Source organism: Myodes glareolus, chromosome 2 (genome assembly GCF_982192425.1).
Source record: "Myodes glareolus chromosome 2, mMyoGla1.1, whole genome shotgun sequence".
In the NCBI taxonomy this organism is placed as follows: Eukaryota; Metazoa; Chordata; class Mammalia; order Rodentia; family Cricetidae; genus Myodes; species Myodes glareolus.
This window is the reverse complement of record NC_142027.1, coordinates 35,995,572-36,016,807: the sequence shown is the minus strand read 5'-3', so window position 1 is coordinate 36,016,807 and position 21,236 is coordinate 35,995,572. Positions and strand designations below refer to the sequence as shown.

At 36.4% G+C, this 21,236-nt stretch overlaps 1 protein-coding gene across 2 annotated transcripts in view; it reads right to left on the bottom strand.

Annotated features, from left to right (window-relative positions):
• The window catches only part of Csnk2a2ip (casein kinase 2 subunit alpha' interacting protein), a 104,485-nt gene that overhangs the window by 31,080 nt on the left and 52,169 nt on the right, over positions 1–21,236 (bottom strand). Inside the window, exon 1 of one of the 2 annotated variants that reach the window (XM_085677996.1) lies at positions 16,399–16,507. The exons of the other annotated variant lie outside the window; for it this stretch is intronic. The gene's annotated coding sequence lies outside the window, so the exon portion shown is untranslated. Of the gene's footprint in view, positions 1–16,398; positions 16,508–21,236 lie in introns of those variants that run through there. 2 annotated transcript variants of the gene reach the window in all.

Sequence of the window (21,236 nt, the reverse complement as noted above, 5' to 3'; positions counted from 1 at the left end):
GTGAAATGGTACCCTCTCAGGAAGTCACACCTGCCAAAGCCATCCCCCTTTAGTTGTTGGAGCAGAAAAAACACTACACCTCCACAATCTGGCGTTAGGATTTATAGAGCAGGCTCAATACATTAACACAGCTCTGTAAATCCAATGACCTTTGCAAGGAATTATAACCCAGAGTTCGTCACTGTTCTGCAAGGATTACGTGAGAGGATGTGCATACAACTTTGCTATAGTGAATATCAGTGCTTCTCTCTCTCTTCCCACCTTCTCTCCACTTTCTTTCATTTGTGGATCCCAGTGCCCTTATTTAGAATAGTGTATTATCAGTTTACCAACAAGAGAAGTGAAAATTGAGAGGTTAAATACCATTTCTTTAAATGGTGTTGTGATGAACATTGAAACCAGAGTTTAGAGAGGCCAGCCTGATCTCAACACACAGATCTCTGTCTTATAAAATGTACCCCACCATTGTTATCAGCTGCAGAATGCTTATTAAGAACAAAGCAGCAGACCCCACTAAGCCTGAACCCTGCGGCCCCGGTGCCTTGAAAGCATCGTTGCTGGTTTTCTTTCTATAATCTAGATGTGAAACTGAAAATCACATTCCACCTTCCATAGCAGTGCATTGGTTGTCGTTTTAATTTTTGCTTGCTTTGTTTTTTCTCATCACCAGATTAAATAAATAATGATCACGATTTAGGAAGAAAATTAAGAAGAAAAAACACTGTCGATAATTCTGCCTCTTACAGAATGATTAATACTGTTTTGTTCTTTGGCTTTCTCTACTTTTACAGGACTGTAATGAAAGTTCTTCTGCATTTCTTTACAAAGTTAATATACTGAGAGCTGTTTTGCAAGTGTTTACACAAATATTGATTACAAAATCTTTGGATGCTTAAATTTTAATGAAACTACTTTCCTAGGATGTTTAAAGCATAATTTATTCACAGTTCCTTGGTGGTCTGTATTAGTTATTTCTATTGGAATACTGTACTGGGGTGTGGAGGGGCTGGTATTCTATCATCAATTCATTAGGCGTGATGAATTGAATACTCATTCCTTTGAACTGAAGAATAGCTGTTAACAGCACAAAGATGCAGACATTTAAAGCAACCTCTGCTCCGAATAAAAGGGAATGTCAAATGTATAGCATTTGCCTTTAAAGGATATGCTGTTTTAAATTTCTTTGATGAATTTTTGCTGGTATTTCAGATTTGCTAAGAACTGCCAATAGGAATTTACAAATAACCTATTCCATACATGTACCTGCAATAGCAGCTTAAGAGAGATAACTCAGCTGATAAAGAACTTGCTGTGGAAATGTGAAGACCTTGTTTGAATCCCTCAGAACTGGTGTAAAAGCCACATGCTTGTAATCCCATGGCTTCCCTGCTGAAACAGAAGACTCTACTCCCCGAAGGCTTGCAGACCAGCCAGACTGTAGCCTGCAACAGCAGCCAACATGAAAATCCCACTTCACACAAGGAAACTAGCAAAAAACCCACACCCATTGTGCTCTGACCTCCACACATGCCGTAGCACACTCATTCAGTCTTTATTTGCACACATGTAGGAACATGAACAGACACACATGTACAAGAGGAAAATAAAAGATTCCCTTAACACATTATTGGTAACTTTTAAATTATTTTATGAAATAAGAAGCAAATTTCTCTTTCTCTTCTATTTGACACCCGTAATATCTGCTATCCTTGCATCTGCACACATTGCATGTGCAGACACATACCAGTCCCTTCTGCCAACCTTTCCAAAATGTCACTCCACACCATCAAGTCTACATCTAAGAAAACAAACTCTACTATCATCCAAAATAGAACCCTTACATAAAAATAAGCACTTCCCAGTCTCCTGTGGCTACAGGTTTTGTCTCATCGGTGCCCTTAGTCTCTGAGTCATGTTCTTCTCTTGGTACTTTATGAAACTGATCTCCAAGAGTCCAGGTGAGTCAAGTGGTAGGTGATCCCATATTTAGATATGTCCGACTGGGCTTCTCATCATTAGACATATCGCACAAGAATGTAAAATTAAGACATACACCTCCATTCATTACACAACGAGCCTTATGCCTGCCAAATAAAAGTAACAGGAAGCAGATAGGCTTGATAGTTTTATGAGTTAACCATACTCAGGATGCATAAGGTCACAATGTAGTCATAGCCACTCATTACCGACTACAGAGGGGAAATCTTATTTCTTTGAGGTAGAGAGCACTGTGTCATTCTTTGGATTCTGATTGGTTCCCAGAAAAGGTCTTTTTGTTGTTGCTGTTGTTTTTTGAGACCGGATTTCTTTGTGTAACTGATTTATTGACCAAAATGTGAACTATAGAAGTTAGTTTGTACCAAAATAATCAAAGCAGGTATGCTTACTTTTACTCCTTAAAAATATAACAATTTAACCAAGCCATCCTACCAGAGGTGGATGCAAAGATTTCTTATACTTCTCCATATTAATTACCTTTGGTTGCGATCAAATACTATGACCAAACATGACTTATGGGAGAGTTTGTTTTGGCTTATGGTACCAGGGGAACAATCCACAATGCTAGCAAGGCACAGAAGCAGAGTACTAGAGAAGAAAACTGGGACATCTTCCATCGCAGATAGGAAGAAGAGACCGAACTGGAAGTGGAGTGAGGCTATACATTCTCAAAGCCTACCCCTACCTCCATTGACAAACTTCTTCCAGGAAGACTCCACCTTCTAAATGTCCTGCAACCTCTCCAAATGTAACAATAAATTGGAGACCAAGTGTTCAAATACCTGACCCTTTCAGGAACAATTGTCATTCAAAACACACACACTCACAGCAATATAAATTCATTAAACTAAATACGGAAAAAGTAGATTCAAATATTCTTAGGCTACAATTCTAACAGCACTAGAAAATATAAAGAAATAAAAGTCATGCAAGTATCTCTAAACTTCTAGATAACACATAAGTAAAATTAAAGAGAAGTGTGAAATTATTCTGAAAATATTTTTATACAGACCAATCTTTCCAAAATATTTAGATTTGAACATTTAACAATGTAAGTCAAGGAAATGATTTGCATTTTTAAATGATCTTTGAAATATGGAATGTATTTCACACATAAAATGCACTTTCACTTGGGTAATAAATTTTCATCAATTATATTCTGCATGTATTTAGATTTAATAAATTTATCTCTGAAAGCAATAGAGCTCTGTGGTTGTTCCAAGCAATCTTTAAAAGTCTCCAATAACAGCACTGAAGAAGACTTTTTGAAACTTAAACAATTTCTAGAAAAACTGGTGTTTCTTTAATTATTAAGCAAGCAGTTAACTTAAATTTTTAGATTTCTGTGTGTGTGTGCGTGTGTGTGGACTTAACACAAATAGGTATTCCAAAATTATTAGACCTTAATAAACTGTCAGACAAATGATAAATGACAGGTAGGTGATAGATTATTGATGGACACATAGATGATATATACATATTGATATATAGATGTGCAGATAGATGATAAATATGACGGAATGAGAGACCATGTTATAATGTATAATTGTAAAATTCCAAGTTGCAGAGACATCAGTGTCTAACCTAGAAGAAAATAACCTAAAATCAAAAGGAAAAATTCGAGATTTGTTCTGAGTCACACAAACAACTGTTTCTTTAAAATGTATTTTATCTTTATGCATATTACTGGACAAAGAATTTTATTTCCTTATGGCATTTTTCAAAAGAAATTTGTTTGCATTGCCCTTGTTTTTACCCACATCCCTCCCGCTTTCTTGTGTCCTTCCCCCATTGACCTCTCTTCCAATTTCATGTCACACATATGTGAACTTTGCTCTTATCTCTTTTGTCAGCATCTCTTGTTATGGTCACCTATCTATTTTCATAGTCTATATCTACTCTGATAACCCCTCATTTATGAAATACAGCCATTAAAATTAGGATCTACATATAAGTGAAAACAGATCTTTATCTTCTGAGACAGAGTCAACTCATTTAACAATCTTTTCCAGTTCCATCAGTTTTCCTTCAGATTTCATTTTGCTTCACAGACAAGTAAAATTCTCTTATGCATATAATGCCACATTTTCATTATCTAGCCTTCTGTTTGTGGACGTCTAGGCTGGTTCCTTTTCCTCATTGCTGTGAATAAAGCAGTAATTACTGTGGATATGCAAGTATCTCTGTGGGTGTGTATAAGTGCTATGGGTAAATGCCTAAGAGTACTATAGCTTGGTCACGTGGTAATTTTATTATTAACATTTTGAGGATCCTCTATCCTGACTTCCACAGTGGCTGTGATAGTTCACACTAATGAAAAGGCCCAGTAGATGGAATGTATTTTAGTTTGACTATACTTTTGGATATTGTTGTGGAATATTCGTTTAAGATGTGTTATGTTTGTTTATGCTATGGAACATTTGTTTTAATCATGCAAAGATCTGCTGTATTCTTTATGTTGCATTTGTGTAACTTGGTAAAGCTGTGTTACTTTGCCTGTATGAAACACCTGATTGGTCTAGTAAAGCTGAACAGCCAATAGTAAGGCAGGATAGAAGGATAGCCAGGGCTGCCAGGCAGAGAGAATCGGTCAGATGGGAAATCTAAGCTTGAAAGAAGAACAAGAGAGGAGGAGCAAGAAAAGGAGGAGGGGAGAATGCCTGAGGCTAGCCACACAGCCACACAGCTAGTCACAGAATAAGAAGAAAAGAAAGAATACAGAATAAAGAAAGATAAAAGGTCCAGAGCTGAAACATAGTTAAAAAGAATCGGGATAACTTAAGTTAGAAAACATGGCTAGAAATAAGCCAAATGAGACTGGGTATTCTGGTTTTTTTTCTTTTTAAATTTTTTATTCATTTTATATACCAACCACAGTTCCACACCCTTCCCATTTCTTGACCCCTCACCCTCTTTTCCCCCAACCTACCCCCATTCATTCCTCAGAAAAGGGAAAGCCTCCCACGTGGAGTCAACAAAGCCTGGTTTTTTATTTATTTTTTATTGTTTTTATGAAGCTATATATTTTTCTCTGCTTCTTTCCCTTCCTCATCCCCCATTTTCCACCCTCTCCCAAGATTCCCATGCTCCCAATTTATTGAAGAGAGCTTCTTAACTAAGAATGAGTCTCCATGTATTTATTTGGGAGCTGGGTGGCAGGCCATCAAAGAGGGAAAAAAAAACACAGATACTTTTTTCATTACTGTTAATGAGACAACTTTCATAATGATTAAGTTAAAATTTCATTTATATATTTACTTACAAATGATAAACAAATATAAATCAAATTTACATTAATAGGAAATTTACGTTGTTCTTAAAGTAACATTATTTACTTTCCCATACAATATCATAAGGATTTGAATTTCAAACCAAAGTTACCTCTGACACAGGCAGCATTTAAAGTAAGAAATACATGTTTAGAGCCAGCATTAAGAATTCATAGACTTCTATTTGTTTTACAGTTTCTCTAAACATAACAAAAGTCTGTATTTCACTGATTAATTTTGGAGATTCAAAGCTATATGTTTGTCTGAGAATTAATGATGTAAATCAGCCGTGAAACAAGAACTCATTGTGAAGTTGGCTTCTTAGAGCCAGGAAGGAATTTAATAGTACCATTTGCAAGTAGTTAAATTCAAGTTTCAATGTCACAAATAAGAATAATAGCAATAGAGACCAAAATTAATGATGACATTATTAAATTTGTAAGAAGTGCTTTGTATTTTAACCCCAAAACACAAATTTTAACAATGTTTTTTAAAGTGTGTTATCTCATGAGTTGTTAATTGGAAGATTTGTTGAGCTGCTGTTGGTCCAAGGCCACAGAAGACAAATTACATTAAAAGACAATAATGACGGAAAGGCTTCCTGAGTGGGTAGTAGTTTGCACAGCAACACACACACACACACACACACACCCCTAATCTAGAAACTACTATAACTAGAGATCTTGATGACTATAGGATACTCAGCCATCTGCAATATGAGCGTGTATTGTCACAGACTTAAAGGACAAGTGATTTTGTAGCTCTAGGGCTGACTCAGAGTATGAAAGGACACCCCGAAAGACATAGGGCACTCAGCCTCAGGATTTCTAAATTTGGGAGCTTCATTAAAGTTACTGCCCTGATGTGAATTTCTGTTCACCCCCTCACTGAGTCAACTTGCCCTGAAAAGTAAAGCTCTGTATGGTACTGGTCATTTTCTAATAGTATTTAATTTTTTTTCTTCATTGAATAGTTAGGGGTTTTTATTTACTGATTTAGTTTGGATATGCTTTCTAAACAATAGTTAGGTGAAAGGCCTCATGTGACAAGCAGGGTCCTAATTCAGACAAAGCCAATAGTCCTAAGGGAGTGAAAAAAATATGGCACTGTAATGCCTTTGTTGCATAAGTTTGTGTCTATGACTGCTTTCACAACTTTCTATAGTAAAGAATAATTTAATATTTTGCTGTTTCATTTTACAAGTAACCAATGAAACAAATACCTTATGTCCTTACAAATACTAAAGACAAGAATACTGACTTCACTGGGAAATGTTGCAAAAGTAAAAATCTGAGAAAGCATCCCAGAGACTAAATATCTTGATTCTTAAATTACATTCAGCTTTCTGACAATATTGTATATGACTGTTGCAATGGAATCTGAGAATTTCAGTTAACACCCTACTGAATAAAATGGTTTCTCTGCTTGCTTCATTTTGTGTAATTAGGTCCTGAGAATCCAGGGGGTAAAAATCCAGTTTAGAGCAAATTTTCCAAAATCATCTAATCCCACACTTTTTTCTACCTGGAAGAGCTAGGAATCCTTTTCAGCTGTAATAGGATCAGCTTCGGTGGAAGGCAGTGCTATACTGTCTCAACCTATCCAAAGTCTAGGCAACTCATTTGAATAGCCAGCAAATTTCTGCAAGCAGGCACTTCAGAAATGATTTTCAGAAAATGAAGGAAAGGAAGTCTGAATAAGAGAAGGAGACAAAAAGTAGGAGGAGGGACGAGCAGAGGTGGAACTGGGAACTAGTTGGAGTAGGGAACTGCTGAGGCCATGGCTAATCAGAAAGGACACATTGTGCATATTATGGACTCTTTGTGATAATAAAACTGGAATCAAATTACCTACCCAAGCCACTTGAGGCATTCAGCATCTTTAATTTTAAAAGTTATGAAGACACTTGACACAGAAGGGGATCAATTATCATGAGTTTTCGTGCAAATACTTACTTAAGCCATGCAGTGGGTCAGAGGCAGTAGGAAAAGTGCAGGCTTGCAGCCACGTAACGGCAGCTAATTACACTGCTCCATGGACCCTCTCCAGTGGGCTCAGTTGGCAGTAACGGTCGTGGTTGATTTATTTGGATTCGTTTTCAGGGGCCTGGAGTTATAATAAATTTATGTATTTGCTAAAGATAACTGGTTTGGATCATGAAACCACTTCAACATAAAAACAAAAGAGATTCTTCCAGCTAACTTGTTAGGAATTCATATCCCTTGGAAAAATAGCATGGTACAACATTATGTATTTTATATATGGAAGCTTAATATTTATCTAATGAGGCTTTACAAATCATTGGGGAAAATAACTCTTTAGTGGGGTTACTGATACCATATTGTTTTTAGAATGAAAACCTTTCTCACTACCTAACTTCTATGGTTTGAATCTTAAATAACTGTGTGTGTGAAAGGGTTGTACCTCAACTTTGTACCATCATAGTGTGATGGAGCAGAGGCATCTGGCATGTGATAGAGACAGCTTCCATACTGAATGCGTAGGGTAGCATCATAGTGTGATGGAGCAGAGGCATCTGGCATGTGATAGAGACAGCTTCCATACTGAATGCGTAGGGTAGCATCATAGTGTGATGGAGCAGAGGCATCTGGCATGTGATAGAGACAGCTTCCATACTGAATGCGTAGGGTAGCATCATAGTGTAATGAAGCAGAGGCATCTGGCATGTGATAGAGACAGCTTTCATTCTGAATGCATGCAGACAGAAGAGAACAGTGTGGGTGGAATAACTATTAGAGAGCTTTATTTTATGTAAAGAAAGTTCATGAATTATTTTACTTTCTGCTAATCATAATTTTGAGTCTTTCTTAGACACTGGTAAGTTTTTGGATTATTAAACCCAATCTGGGGTTTGTTCTTGGAGATTTATTTTGATTTATATGTTTGTGATTGTATGTCATTAGTGAAAACACCTCCAAAAACCAGGAAAGAGAATCAAATCTCCTGGAGAAGGGGTCACGGGGAGTTGTAAGTACCCGAAGTGGAAACATTGAGAATAGAACTCAGGTCCTCCCTCTGGAAGAGGAGAAAATATTCTAAAGTGCTTGAGCCATCTCCCTGTTCCCTAACGTCCAGTTTAATGATCATCTTTACTATCTAAGAGAAATCAGCTGATTCAGTAGGGAAGTCTCCACTTACCTTCTCATTCCATTCCCACAAAGTCTGGAGAAGGGAATGTTACTTCCATATTGTAAAATAAGAAAAAAATAGCAAATTGTCCTAATAGACAAGAAAACTGAACTGCAGCTTTGAGTTCAGGAAGAAAATCCATCAACAACTAAATGAGTGTTGTTAGACTTGTGATGAACAACAAAAAGAAAGAGACTTCCCCTGCTTGCCTCAATTTACATGAAAAAGAGCCTACACATTGTTTACATCACCACGGGTGACAACTACCAAAGTGGACAAGGCGTGCCAAGACAAAACCCTTCTTTTCTTCCATTTCTGAGCTCTGAGCACTTTGTCCAACAAGAAGTAAGTTCAGTAATAGTGAATGAGTTTCTTTCTCTTCATATTCTGCCTCAATGTATATTTTAATATTAGCCCATTACTTACAAAAATAAGCTGATCATATAGTATGTTCTGGAATTTGTTTGAAAGAGCAGTTTCATGGGGACGTAAAGCTGCTTGTCAAAGACGTTATCTGACTTAAGGAAAACAGATTTGGGTGGGACCAGCAGTGTTGACACATGTGCAGTGGAAGCAGGGCACAGACCTTTGTCAGCTGAATGGCATCGGTTCCCAAAATGGAAAGAGATAATGCTAAGTGTGGCATAGATCCCCAGGAAACTACTCACATTTCACCCACCATTCCTTTGCACCCTTGAATCTAGGAAGAAAATAATGTTCTGCATTAACCCACAGGAAAACATAACATATCCCTGTTTACACATTTCACATAAGCAATGGCATAAGAAGTGCACAGAAAGAGTGAGGGCCTTGGTTCATCTTCTACATGAATCATTAAAGGAATATTAAGAAATCAATACAGAATTCTGAGAGGCAAAGACCCCCAAATGTGAACATTCATCTAGAATCTTCTGTTTTACATGAAGTTTCTCCTCTGTTTCAGGTTGAAAATTAGGATGTGTTAGGACTGGAAGACAGCATTTAGACAATGCTGGGTGATTGACAACTAGCATAATAGTGAGCAAAGGATTCCGTTGAGACTTTCTACTTCATATCAAGCAGTGGTAGAATTGCAAGGCTACCATTCCCTGGGATGTTTAATCAATATGGTTAGCAAAAGGACTTTCTCTTTGTTTTATCTGCTTTGTGGTCTATGTGAAGTATGAGGTTGTTAGCTTTGGGATGGGAGCTAACAGCCTTACATGCTACAGAAGAGCAACCACCTGAACAATTCTTCTAAAGCAAAGTGAACACATGCTCCCCCCTCACCTCTGTCAGCCACATGAGGGTAGAACTCCCAGCTCTTCTCCAGAGCAAATTCCATGAAAGAAACTCTGTGGTCAATCGCACGTGTGGTAGCATGGGTCTGCTTAAGTATGAAATTTAACTATTATGCATTGTTTTTCTTTCCAGGGATTAGCAAAATGAGTGATTTTTAGTAAGACAGGTATACAACCTTGACTGCACTGAAATAAAACTCCCTCTGATTAATGAAAGATATTCAGTGTTTGGAAATACTACTGCAAAGTTATGGATTGGTTTTTAATATTAAAACCAAAGAAACAATGGTCCCAAACCTGCTAGGGATTTCTTTTACGAAAAACATAAATATTCCTGGAGGCTTGACCCTGGAGAAGTGAGCATCTCTTTTCTCCTTCTTAAAATGCTACACATTTCAAAAATTGTATCTTCATTTTCAAAGAGATAAAAAGAAAATGAAATGCAATACTCTACAACATGCATGTAAAACTTTTCATAATTCAGAGAATATTTGAATATACACACCAATATACACCAAATATTACCCAAACTTTGCTTTTTGTTTTTCGAGTTTACAATAAAATTTCAATGCTTAGAGTTAAAATTCATCCTCAGTCTCTGGGCTATGCAGCCCCTGGTTCCTAGTCCTCCAGGCAGTGTCTTTCATGGGTTCTTTCCTGTATCTCCATCCCTTAGAGGGCTCTGCCCTCTCAAGGATAATGGAAGAGGACTGAGTGAATCTGGGAGAAAGGGAGATGGGAGGAAGGAAGTAAGAGGAGTGCAGGGAGGGGAAACTGGTTGGGGTGTAATTTATAAGAGAAGAATAAATAAATAAAAAGTTAAAATTTAAAGCTACATAATCATGATAGTTATTTATTTGACATTTTTATGAATATCGGCACTTTGATAGTTTGGAATCTTTCAGATCTAATATCTTCCTCAAAGAATTTTCAAATACTTTTCCAAAACATAGACTAAAATTTAACACTACTCCTTGACATTAAAAGACCATATATTCCCTATCTAAAGAAATAATAGAATCTTAAAGTCAGAAGATCCTTTTAGCAATGATCTAATGTAAATCCTAATTTCAATAAGGGAAAATAATGAGGTTTGGAGGAAATGAATCATCTAAATTGGCTATCTACACCTTCTGTCTTGAAATACTTTTATACTATAAGCTTCCTAATGAAATAAAGATTAAAATGCATTAAAATTCGCCTTTGTAAAAAAAAAAATTGAGTGCCTAAGAAGTCCTGAGTCCAGAATGTGTAAAGTAAAGGAGAAAATGATTTAAAATAGTTGGCTTGCTCAGGTTCCCAAAAGGAAATAGATGATACACTCAAGCTGAGATAATTGGAAGAGAGTTTAATAAATGAACTGCTTGCCAAAATATGGACAAAATATCGACATTACAAAAACCAACTCATCAGAGTTTTTCTTGTACCTGTTGAAATAAATTAATACTCATTTCTCTTAGAATAAAAACCAGTCTCCCTGATTAAGTAGCAAGCAGGGGAAGGCAAAGCATGGTGCTCATTAAAGAAGCAGATGACTGGAGGTACTTACTGCTGGTGCTCAGATGGGCTCTGTTTGAGAAGGGAAAGTATGGAGGATGCAGGAACCACTGGAATGATTATTTTGGTGATACTAAAGCAGACTGGACAAGGAGCATCACATACACTAACTACATACTCTATCTCTGAACTAAACTCAGCCTTCCAAATGGATTTTTGGCATTTCGGGAGCGAACTTGAGCTGAGCTCCAAGTACGTAATGGGTGAACGGAATTTACAACCAAGGAGCAGAGTAGGGGTCAGTGGATGGAAAATTGCTAAAAGCAAACATTGAAGGCAAAAAATGAATTCTGGGTAAATCAACAAGATCCATACTGAAGGTAGGCCTCCATCCAGAAACACCCACATAACCCCTAATATTCATCAAGGTATCATCTCCCAAACCAGACCTGACACATTCATGTGTGGCATGTTCTATAAATTTATCTCCACAAATCTCTGGTCCACTGTTTTTATTCTGTTTTTCCATCTCATTCTTCTGATTACTTAGTATTTGATTTCTTCCACAGGAATCCGCAGGAGAGGCAAGCCAACTGAGTGAAATTTGTCTCCCAAGAAAGGAGAATCGGCTAGACTTCTAGGATGCTCACGTGTTTTTCTGTCCCTCTGAATGTCTATAATTCTCTCTCATTCTCCACTACCCAAATCATTTTCAAGTTCACACCACATTTTTTTTAAATTTTATTACATTTATTTTTGTGTGTGTGAGAGTTTAGAACAAGCACGTGCCAGGGTAGACTTGTGGAGATTACATAAACCAGCAAAACAAAAGGCTGCGGGAGGGCAGCAAGATGTCCCAGTGGGTAAAGTACTTGCCACCAAGTATATAAATTTGTTGAGACTACATTGGTTTCAGAAAACTATCCAAGGAAGTTCAAGGCCACAGCTTCAACATCAAGTAGTTATAATCCTGCATGAGACAATCTTCAATGTCATGAACACATTAAATTTTAACTCTTTAAATGTTAAATTATTATTATCATCACCATTATTATCATAATGATGATTATTATTATTGTTGTTTTCTAAGTGAGCATGGCAAGCTGATAACTTGTTGCATAAACAATGACAAATAAAGCAAGCTATGTGGGTCAAGACTAAGCTACAAAGGATGAAGAATAAAGAATTATGATGCTACCTCAGAGTCCCTTTTGTCATTGTACTAAAGTGTTCTCTAGTGACAAGTGGGTATTTTTCTCAGGAGTGATATTTATTTACATAAGTCAAATTGGATATTCCAGAATAAAGCTACAAGTTTTAGTACAGACCTTAAATTTTAGAACTTTTACATAATGAATGATATATTTGGAAATTCAATTTAATGCTTTTTAAAAATCAATAGAACTATGCTAAGGTTCAATGGATATTTGAAAATCTTTGAGAAATAATTTTGGAAAAAGATTACCAATGGATTATGACATACACAAATGATATCAAAGTGGAAACATGGACTGACATGTGAAAATACAGTTCAAACCTTGAAATAAGGTATGCAGAACCACAGATTAAACTACATAATCCTTCAGACATTATTCTACATGATAAAAGGTAACTTCATTTCTAAATTGGCTAAACACATTTGAAAGGACATAAAATTAATCTAACAAAAACCATTCACTCACCTCACAGGTTAATAAACCTATCATATTTTCTTTGGAAAGTTTTAAAAAGGCCTAAACCAGGAAAGTTTTGTTGAAACTTTTCTGTGAAACCTACCTATCCCACACATGCTATTCCCCTTGAGACCATGATCACACTAACGTTGTGATATATTCCTCTTGCTGATGTCTTTATACTTTTACATCTTTTATTATATATGGATATTTAATATATCTCTGTATCTCTTTACACAATATATTCATGATACATTGTATCAGTTTTCTCAGGGTCTTAATTTTCTCTATCCACTGCAATTGCTGTATATAAAACCACCCATTTCTAATAATAGATATTTAAGTTGTTACTGATTTCTCATTGTAAACAATGAGGTTGCATTGAATTATCTTACGTATATTTTCTTGTGCACATATGCAAGAGTTTTCCTCTAGTAAATACTGCATTTAGAATGCTGGAACCTTTTCAACTCAACTAAGCATTACCAAATTGTTCTCAAATCTTACATCAACTTATATAATCACTGGTGCTTCATGAGGATTCCCTTTGCTCCACAGTCTTACTGGTACACAGTACTGTCAGTACGTGTGGATGTTTACTGTTCTAGTAAATGTGAAATCAAATAACATGGTTTAGATCTTATTTGAAAGCCAATGTTAAAACAAATTTTCAAGCAAATGTCTTCTAAGCAATCAATAAGTGGGCTGTGGATCTGAGGTATCCTGCTACAATTTCCATTTAACCCATACTGCACCTATATGGAAAGTTACCATGTACAATATATTGAGCTGTCCAAAAGATGACAAATGAAACATGGCAAGCTGCCCATCTTACCCAAAAAGAGAGAAATGGTTTTCTCACCCCATTTTCTCTACTCCCCAAAGTAACCAAACATCTAACTCATTTAAAAGGTCCAGACTTTATTCAGAATTACATAGATGAAATTCATAGAATTTCATTTATAACTCTCCCTTTCCCTATTCTACTATTCTGACTTATCCTGTGCCCCCACCCCACTCCCTCATTTATGGCCTCTTCTATAATTATTTCTGTTACATATACATACACCTACAATCTACTGAGTCCATTCAGTGTTGCTTGTTAAATGTACATGATCAGGTCTGACCACTTCCTGTCTTCAACAGCCAATGTAGCTCTTCATCTAAGAATGACTCTTGTGAGATTGTCTCCATCCATGTGGCATGTTGAATGATGTGTTTGTTAGGCAAATCTTATTTGGGCAGTTGATCTGTTGCTATTTCATGAGTTAGAGTTTCCTACCATATCCAGAAAACACTATTTCACAGAAGGTATTCTAATAGTACAGACTTTTCTTTCAAACTTCTTCCCCTCTCACACATCTCAACCTCAGTTTCTCTTCTTTCCACTCTTTCTAGTTCCATCCCCATCCCTGACTCTCCCCCCAGATCCACTCCTCCTCCGTTTCCCTTCAAAAAGAGCAGGTCTCACAGGAATATGAACTGAGCACAATATAAGAAGTTACAAGAATATTGGACACAAACTGTCATATCAGGGCTGGGCAAGGCAAACCAGTAGGAGGGAAAGGATCCCAAGAGCAGGCAAAGAACAAAGCCACATAACCAACTAAGCAGGGCTCAAAGGGGCTACAGAGACTGAGGCAGTAATCAGGGATCCTGCATGGGTCTGCATCAGATCCTCTGCACATACATATATTATGGTTATTTAGGTTAGTGTTTTGTAGTACTCCTAACAGTGGGTCCCTCCGACTCTTTCATCTGTTTGTACATACCTTTTAAAGTTAACTTACACTTTTTAAACTCCTAGTTTCCTTAGACTTTCTTGTTTTCTTCTTCCATTTCCCTTGTCTTCCCATTTGTTTTTTTTTTTTTGGGGGGGGGTGCTTCTCTTAAGATAAGTCCATTTAGATTATTGAGTCATTTAAAGCCTATGACTTAACCATGTCAAGACAGGACAAAGATTTAAACATCCTCTCTTGTCAAAAAATGGAGAACCTTATTATACTTCATTTGAAGATGCTAATGAACATATCTTTGTCCTAACAAACACAGTTTACTTTTAATCCCAGCTACTTTGGAGTCTGAGGCAAGATAAACAAGTCTTCAAGGTTTGACTGAGCTATAGAACGAGTTCAAAGAGAGCCTAGGAAAGCTTACCATGTCTGTCTCAAAATATGAAGTAAAACTGGGGCTAATGAGATAGCCAGTAGTAGTGTGATTGCCCAAGAATCAATCCTCAAGTACCCCAAAATGAAAGAAAAATAAAGACTCTGACTTCTGACATTTTAATTGTGATTCATATTTCCAATATAGTCACAGCACTATTTGCGCCAAATAAAATTCTCTACAAAAGTGTCTTTGTTCTTCTTATGGTTCACTCCTAGGAAATGATTTTAATAAAATGAAAATTTTTATTAAGATTTCCTTTACCAGCACTGCCAATAACTATATGAATATTATTAATATATTTCAGTTTCATTGTTATTGTTTATGCTCATATAATTATATATGCAGAAATTTTACTTTTCCAGAGTCAAGATTATTTGAAAAATTATATATAAGGTTTAAATTCTTATGAAACAATCAGAATTAGCTCATTAAGTATGACTATCAATGTTGTTAGTTTCATTGTCAACATGACTGAAGTTAGAATCACCATAGAAACACAGCTTTGGATATATCTATAAAGTGTTTTGTTTTGTTTTGTTTTCATTGTTGTTGTGACTTTGGTTTTGGTTTTGATATTTCAAAACAAGGTTTCTCTGTGTAGCCTAGAATTAGCTCTTTAGGCCAGGCTGCCTCAAACTCACAGACATTCATTTGCCTCTACCTCTTAAGTGCTGGGTGTGCCACCACCACCTAGCCTGTATAAAGGTATTTAAAAAAAAAAAAAACTTAAGTAAGGGAAAAACTTGTCCTGAATGTAAATGGCATTACCACATGATTTGGGGTCCCATACACCATGGTGTCCCATGGTGTCAGCAGGACACCAGCAGTCACCTGTCTCTACCCTCTCTTGTAATGTGACCAGGCCTCTCAAAGCTCCAGTCACCAAGCCTGTAGCACTATGATGAGCGTGAGGGTAAATAAACCCTTCCTTTCTTAAGTTGTGCTCTTGTCAGGTATTTTGTGATGGCAAAGGGAAAAGTCACTATTAAAGAAATTATATTGCTATTCATCTTTTTAAAAAAACCTAATCATTGATCTTTATCAAAATGCAAATAGAAAAATTAAATATTTTATCTTACACTTCTCTTTTAATAAAATATGAATATTCTCTAGCTATTGTTAACAATTTATTGTTTTTATCATGAAAATAAAACTGTTGCCTACATTTCAAGGCCCCCAATGCAGTTGCATTGACTCATCCTAAAACTCAATGAAAACTCATGGTGATTCCTTAATCACCACAGCGTATTTTTCTTCTTCGGAGTCATGAGTCATACTACAACCTTTCATGAACAACTGGGCAACTTTTCCCTTTTGCTAACAGTCATTTATTTCATATTTTAAAACAACATAAATTCATACCTCCTTTGAAGATTAGAAGTTCAATGCAGGTTTCAATGAAGAAGAATAAAAATGCTATCGGTCCCCTACTCTTGTGATGGTTAACATTGACGACTCGATGAGATCTGAGCATTGAGAAGACAAGCACTTGGGCACACCTATGAGGAGTTATCTTGAGTTAATTGATGTGGGGAGGTCTACCACAACTGCGGGTGGACCTATTCCAAGGGAATGAGTAAAACATCACTAATGAGCTAAGAACAGGCATTCATGGCTCTCTGCTTCCTAATCACAGACATAATATACTCAATGGCCTCAAGCTCCTACCACATGACTCCCTCCCATACAGACTGTGAGTCTGCCCAATCCCTACCTCCCATCTTTAACTTATTTTGTGAGTTATTTCGTCACAACAAGTAAACAAGTCCCTAAACAGTTTCTCTTCCAACTTTAGAGTCCATGCACACTGCTTGGCTTCACATCTTCCTTCCCCATTTAGCATTTTTTTAAACATTTTTTTTCAGTTTATTTTTCATTTACTATTATTGTTTTTACACATATTATTATTAAATAAAACCTTGAAAATAATAAAGAAAATCACACAGCAGCATTAACCAGACCTAAAGTCTATATATTTTAAAGACTTTAAAGGTAGCTAAAAATGGGATGGTGCGGGAGAATTGTCTGTATTTTGTCAATCATATTTTAATAAAATGCTGATTGGCCAGGCAGGCAGTATAGGCGGGAAAGCCAGACAGGAAGTAGGGGTGGAGCAATGAGAACAGGAGAATTCTGAAAAGCAGGGAAGTTCCTCTGCCACTCCTGTCCAGACCACCAAAGAGACAACATGTAAGCTGTCACACTGAGAAAGGTACTGAGCCCATGTGGCTAACGTAGATAAAAATAATGGGGTAACATAAGTTATAAGAGTTAACAAGAAGCCTGACCTAATGGGCCAATCAGCTTTATAACTTATAGAGATCTCTGTGTGATTGGTTTTCTTTGGGGTTTGCCGACTTGTTGGGGTGCTGGGCGGGATAGATACCCCAACAAGCCGGCCCTCATGTTACAATGGGATTTTCAGTGGAGATTGGGAACTTCATGTTGAATTTGATTCTTTCAGTATCGAGTTATTTTATGCAATTATCCATGTCCTCTATTTTCAAAGCTGGCCGTGTTCCATCATTATAAGCATTCTAAAACTATGCTTTCCCATACCGTTCCATCCTAGAACGTGTTTTCCAGCTTTAAGGTGTCACAGACTTAGATTAGGTCCACTTCGAGAATATTTTCATCTCAAATACCCCACATATGCAATCCTGCAGACTCCCTTCTACATGCATGGACTCAGGAGGTTAGCTCGCAGACACATCTGGGTAGGGAAGCATCGTTTGTCTGCTACTACAGACTTTTTTTTAATTAGTCCTGTCACAACATTTTAACTCTTCATCCTCACAAACTTAGCATGTATGTATTGACTGGCTTACATACTGGATGATTCAAAACGCCACTACCCCCAACCCCTGTTTACTAATGAGGCCACCAGTCTTGTTAATACTACATATTCAGTCTTCAGAAATTATTTGTTCAATGCTAAATGAAGTATCTTGACTTTTAGATTCTAATAATTTTTAAGTCTTAATTACATCAGCTTAAATGGAAGTCTCATGGAAAATTTCTCTAGCATTTATCATCTTATTACTAGTTTATAATCTTCAACTTATTTTATTGACAAATACTTTTTTCTCCCAAATGCTATTCAATTGCACACTCTTTTAAAGATGTTTCTGCTATGTTAAAATATTTTATGTTTTATTTCAATTCTCTGTTCTATGAATCACTGCTGCAGTAGCGCCTTCTGCTCCTTCAGCCAATAGCCACTGAAATACCAGCCCACTGGGGCCGAATATATTTCTCTTTAAAAAAGAGCGGCAAGCCTCGGCTCACTCGCTTGGTTCTGGCTGCTGCTCCAGCGACTAGGCTCCTTTCCTGACGGTTTGTGTTATGTAAGTTTTACCCCCCAAAATAAATACCCCTTTAAAACCTAACTGGTGTGGGATTGTTTCGCCATTAAATCACTTCTTTACGCAGTCTCTATAGTCTGTATCCACTATTTTACAACCTGAGGAAGCATTCCACCTAAAGTAAAGGCTGAGATAGCCTCATTTTATTTTCCTTTCAGAAAAGAAAAAAGAAAAAAACAGCAAGGTATTAGGGAAAGCTACACCATGAGAACATTCCCTTTCACTTTCTAGGACTATGATGGTTACACTCACACCTGAGCCCTCTGTATCTGTAATTTATGGAGCAAGAAGTAGGGATCCTCACTTCAGACCTGGATGATGAGTGTGTTCTATTATTTACAACAGGAATACTCATGTCTATTCATCATAGCTGCATATGATATGCACTTAGAAAACATTTATCAAATAAATAAATGAATGGTTGACGGCTCTTACTACTATATATCTGTGTCTGAACTCTGGATACAAAATAAGGTATCTGATGCCTGTCCACTCTACTTTTCCCAACCTATCCTGGATTCTCATTCCTGAATACTGGCAGCATTGGCAATATTCCTCAAATTGGCAACATACGTACTTTCAGTTTAAAGATGTGAATTTTTTCAGAGGGGGGACTGTTTAAGTCAGTGTCTCACTATGTAGCTCAGGCTAGTCTGAAACTCACTATATAATCTAACCTGACCTATAATTTATGGTAATCCTTTTTTCTCAATGGAGAATCTTGATTAAGGGCATGTGCCACTATGAAATTTCTTTTAAACATTAAAAGTCAAAAATTATCTTATTCAAACCATAAATAATAAGGTAGAAGGCAATTATTTTTCCTAAGAGTGAAGTAACAAAACATTAACAGAACTCATAATAACAAGCATCCAAAAAAATGTCCAAATTTTGCTTCAGTGCCTATGCCCTTTGGAGAATGCATTCCTCAAACATGACTTCATCCAGAAATACATCAACACCGATATCCCAAAAGTTTAGCATTTTATTATTATTGCACAATGTTTGTGTGACTTCTTTTTCTTACAACTCTCAAATTTCTCAAATATACTGGTGTGTCTGTGAATAGATATGCCCAAGACAACATCTTTTGAACACTATAATAAATGAAGCCCCACACGGTGGCATACACCAGTATTCCCAGAACTATAATCAGATTATTATGGATTCACGTCAAGCCTGCGCTATACAGAGCCTTCCAGACTAGACTAAACTTCATAGCAAGACCATGTCTCAAAACTAAACAGCAATGTGCTAGTTAATTTTGTCAACTTGATGCAAACTAGAGTCATCTCAAAGAGGGAGTATTAATTAAGGAACTGCCCATATCAGACTGGCATGCAGGCATTTCTGTGGCAATTTTCTTGATTAATTAGTGATGTGGAGGGCCTAGCTCACTACGGGTGTTACCACCTCTGGGCAGGTGATCCTGTATTGAAAAAGAAATCTAGCCAAGCAAGCCATCAGACCAAGACACCAATCAATATGACTCCTTGGCCTCGACTTTAGTACCCTTCTCCAGGATCCTAATGTTCTTTGAGTTCTTGCCTTCACTTTACTCAATAATGAAATGTGAGGAGGGCATGTAAGCCAAATAAATCCTTTTCTCCAAAGTTTCTTTTGGTCATGGTCTTTATCATAGTAGTTGAAAGCAAACTAGGACACACAGCAACAAAACCCATAAATAATGCAGTAGATCCCATGTTGACGACAGATTTCACAATAACTGAGCGAGACAAAGGTCCATGTACCATTCATTGTAAAGGAAGAAAAAAAAAGCCAAAGAAATATGCTTCCTATACAGTTCCTGGTGAAGAATTCTATGTTCTCAAGACTTCATGGCCCTATTGTATTTTCACTTTTACTAATAGACACAATATCTTGGATGCTGATCTGAAATGGACAGCCTGTTTTCATGTTGAAGGTACATTCTTCATCTGCCCATAAAGTAAACCTACTGCAGTAGCAAGAATTACACTGGTAAAATGAAGAATATATTTTAGTGTATAGATAAATAGATACCATTTACTACTATGCAAGTCTATATGCACCAAATTTTTCTTAGGATTAATTTAACTAACTGATGCCTAGATTTAAACAATTTTATATTACAAGGTTTGCATTTATACTACTAGAGTTAGGTTATTGCTATTATTTTATAAAACCTGGGCAGCTGAAGGACAGAGAGAACATGCATTATTCTTATTTTACCAATGACAAAACAAGAGCATGGGATTTTTAAGTATTTTGCTCTAAATCATATAATGATTCCTGATTAAAATCACTGTTAGAAATCAGAGCTTTTTATTCAATAGATTTAACAATGAGCCATTCATCTTCCTTTGACATTTTGCATAAGTAATAGCAGCTCAAGATGAAGAACAATTCCAGAAGCCATAATGTCCACGTTCTTCTGAACATTAGAGCATTTAATTTTCTGTTTATAAATTCAGCATATTTCTCTGAGTTGGATGTAGTTCAGTGCTTTATTATAGGAAATCATATTTTTTCCTGTAGGTTGTCAGGAAACAGTTACCCAATTTTGCTAAGTTATAACAATGGTTCTTGTCCAAATAGCTGTTATAAGTAATGAAAATGAGATCAATTTACTGGCTCAGCTCCCAGTCAGGGATTGCTTTATGAATAAATAAAATAATACATGGCATCTGAAAGGAGAATGGACAATTTATGTATTATCAAACCACTTCTTACTTTTCACTTTTAGTAATGAAACACTATTTAGAACTGAAATACCTCAAACCATGATTTAATTTTGCAAAATGGAAGCAGAAAGTAAATATCTAAAGATCTTATTAATAAATATTTTTTTAGTTT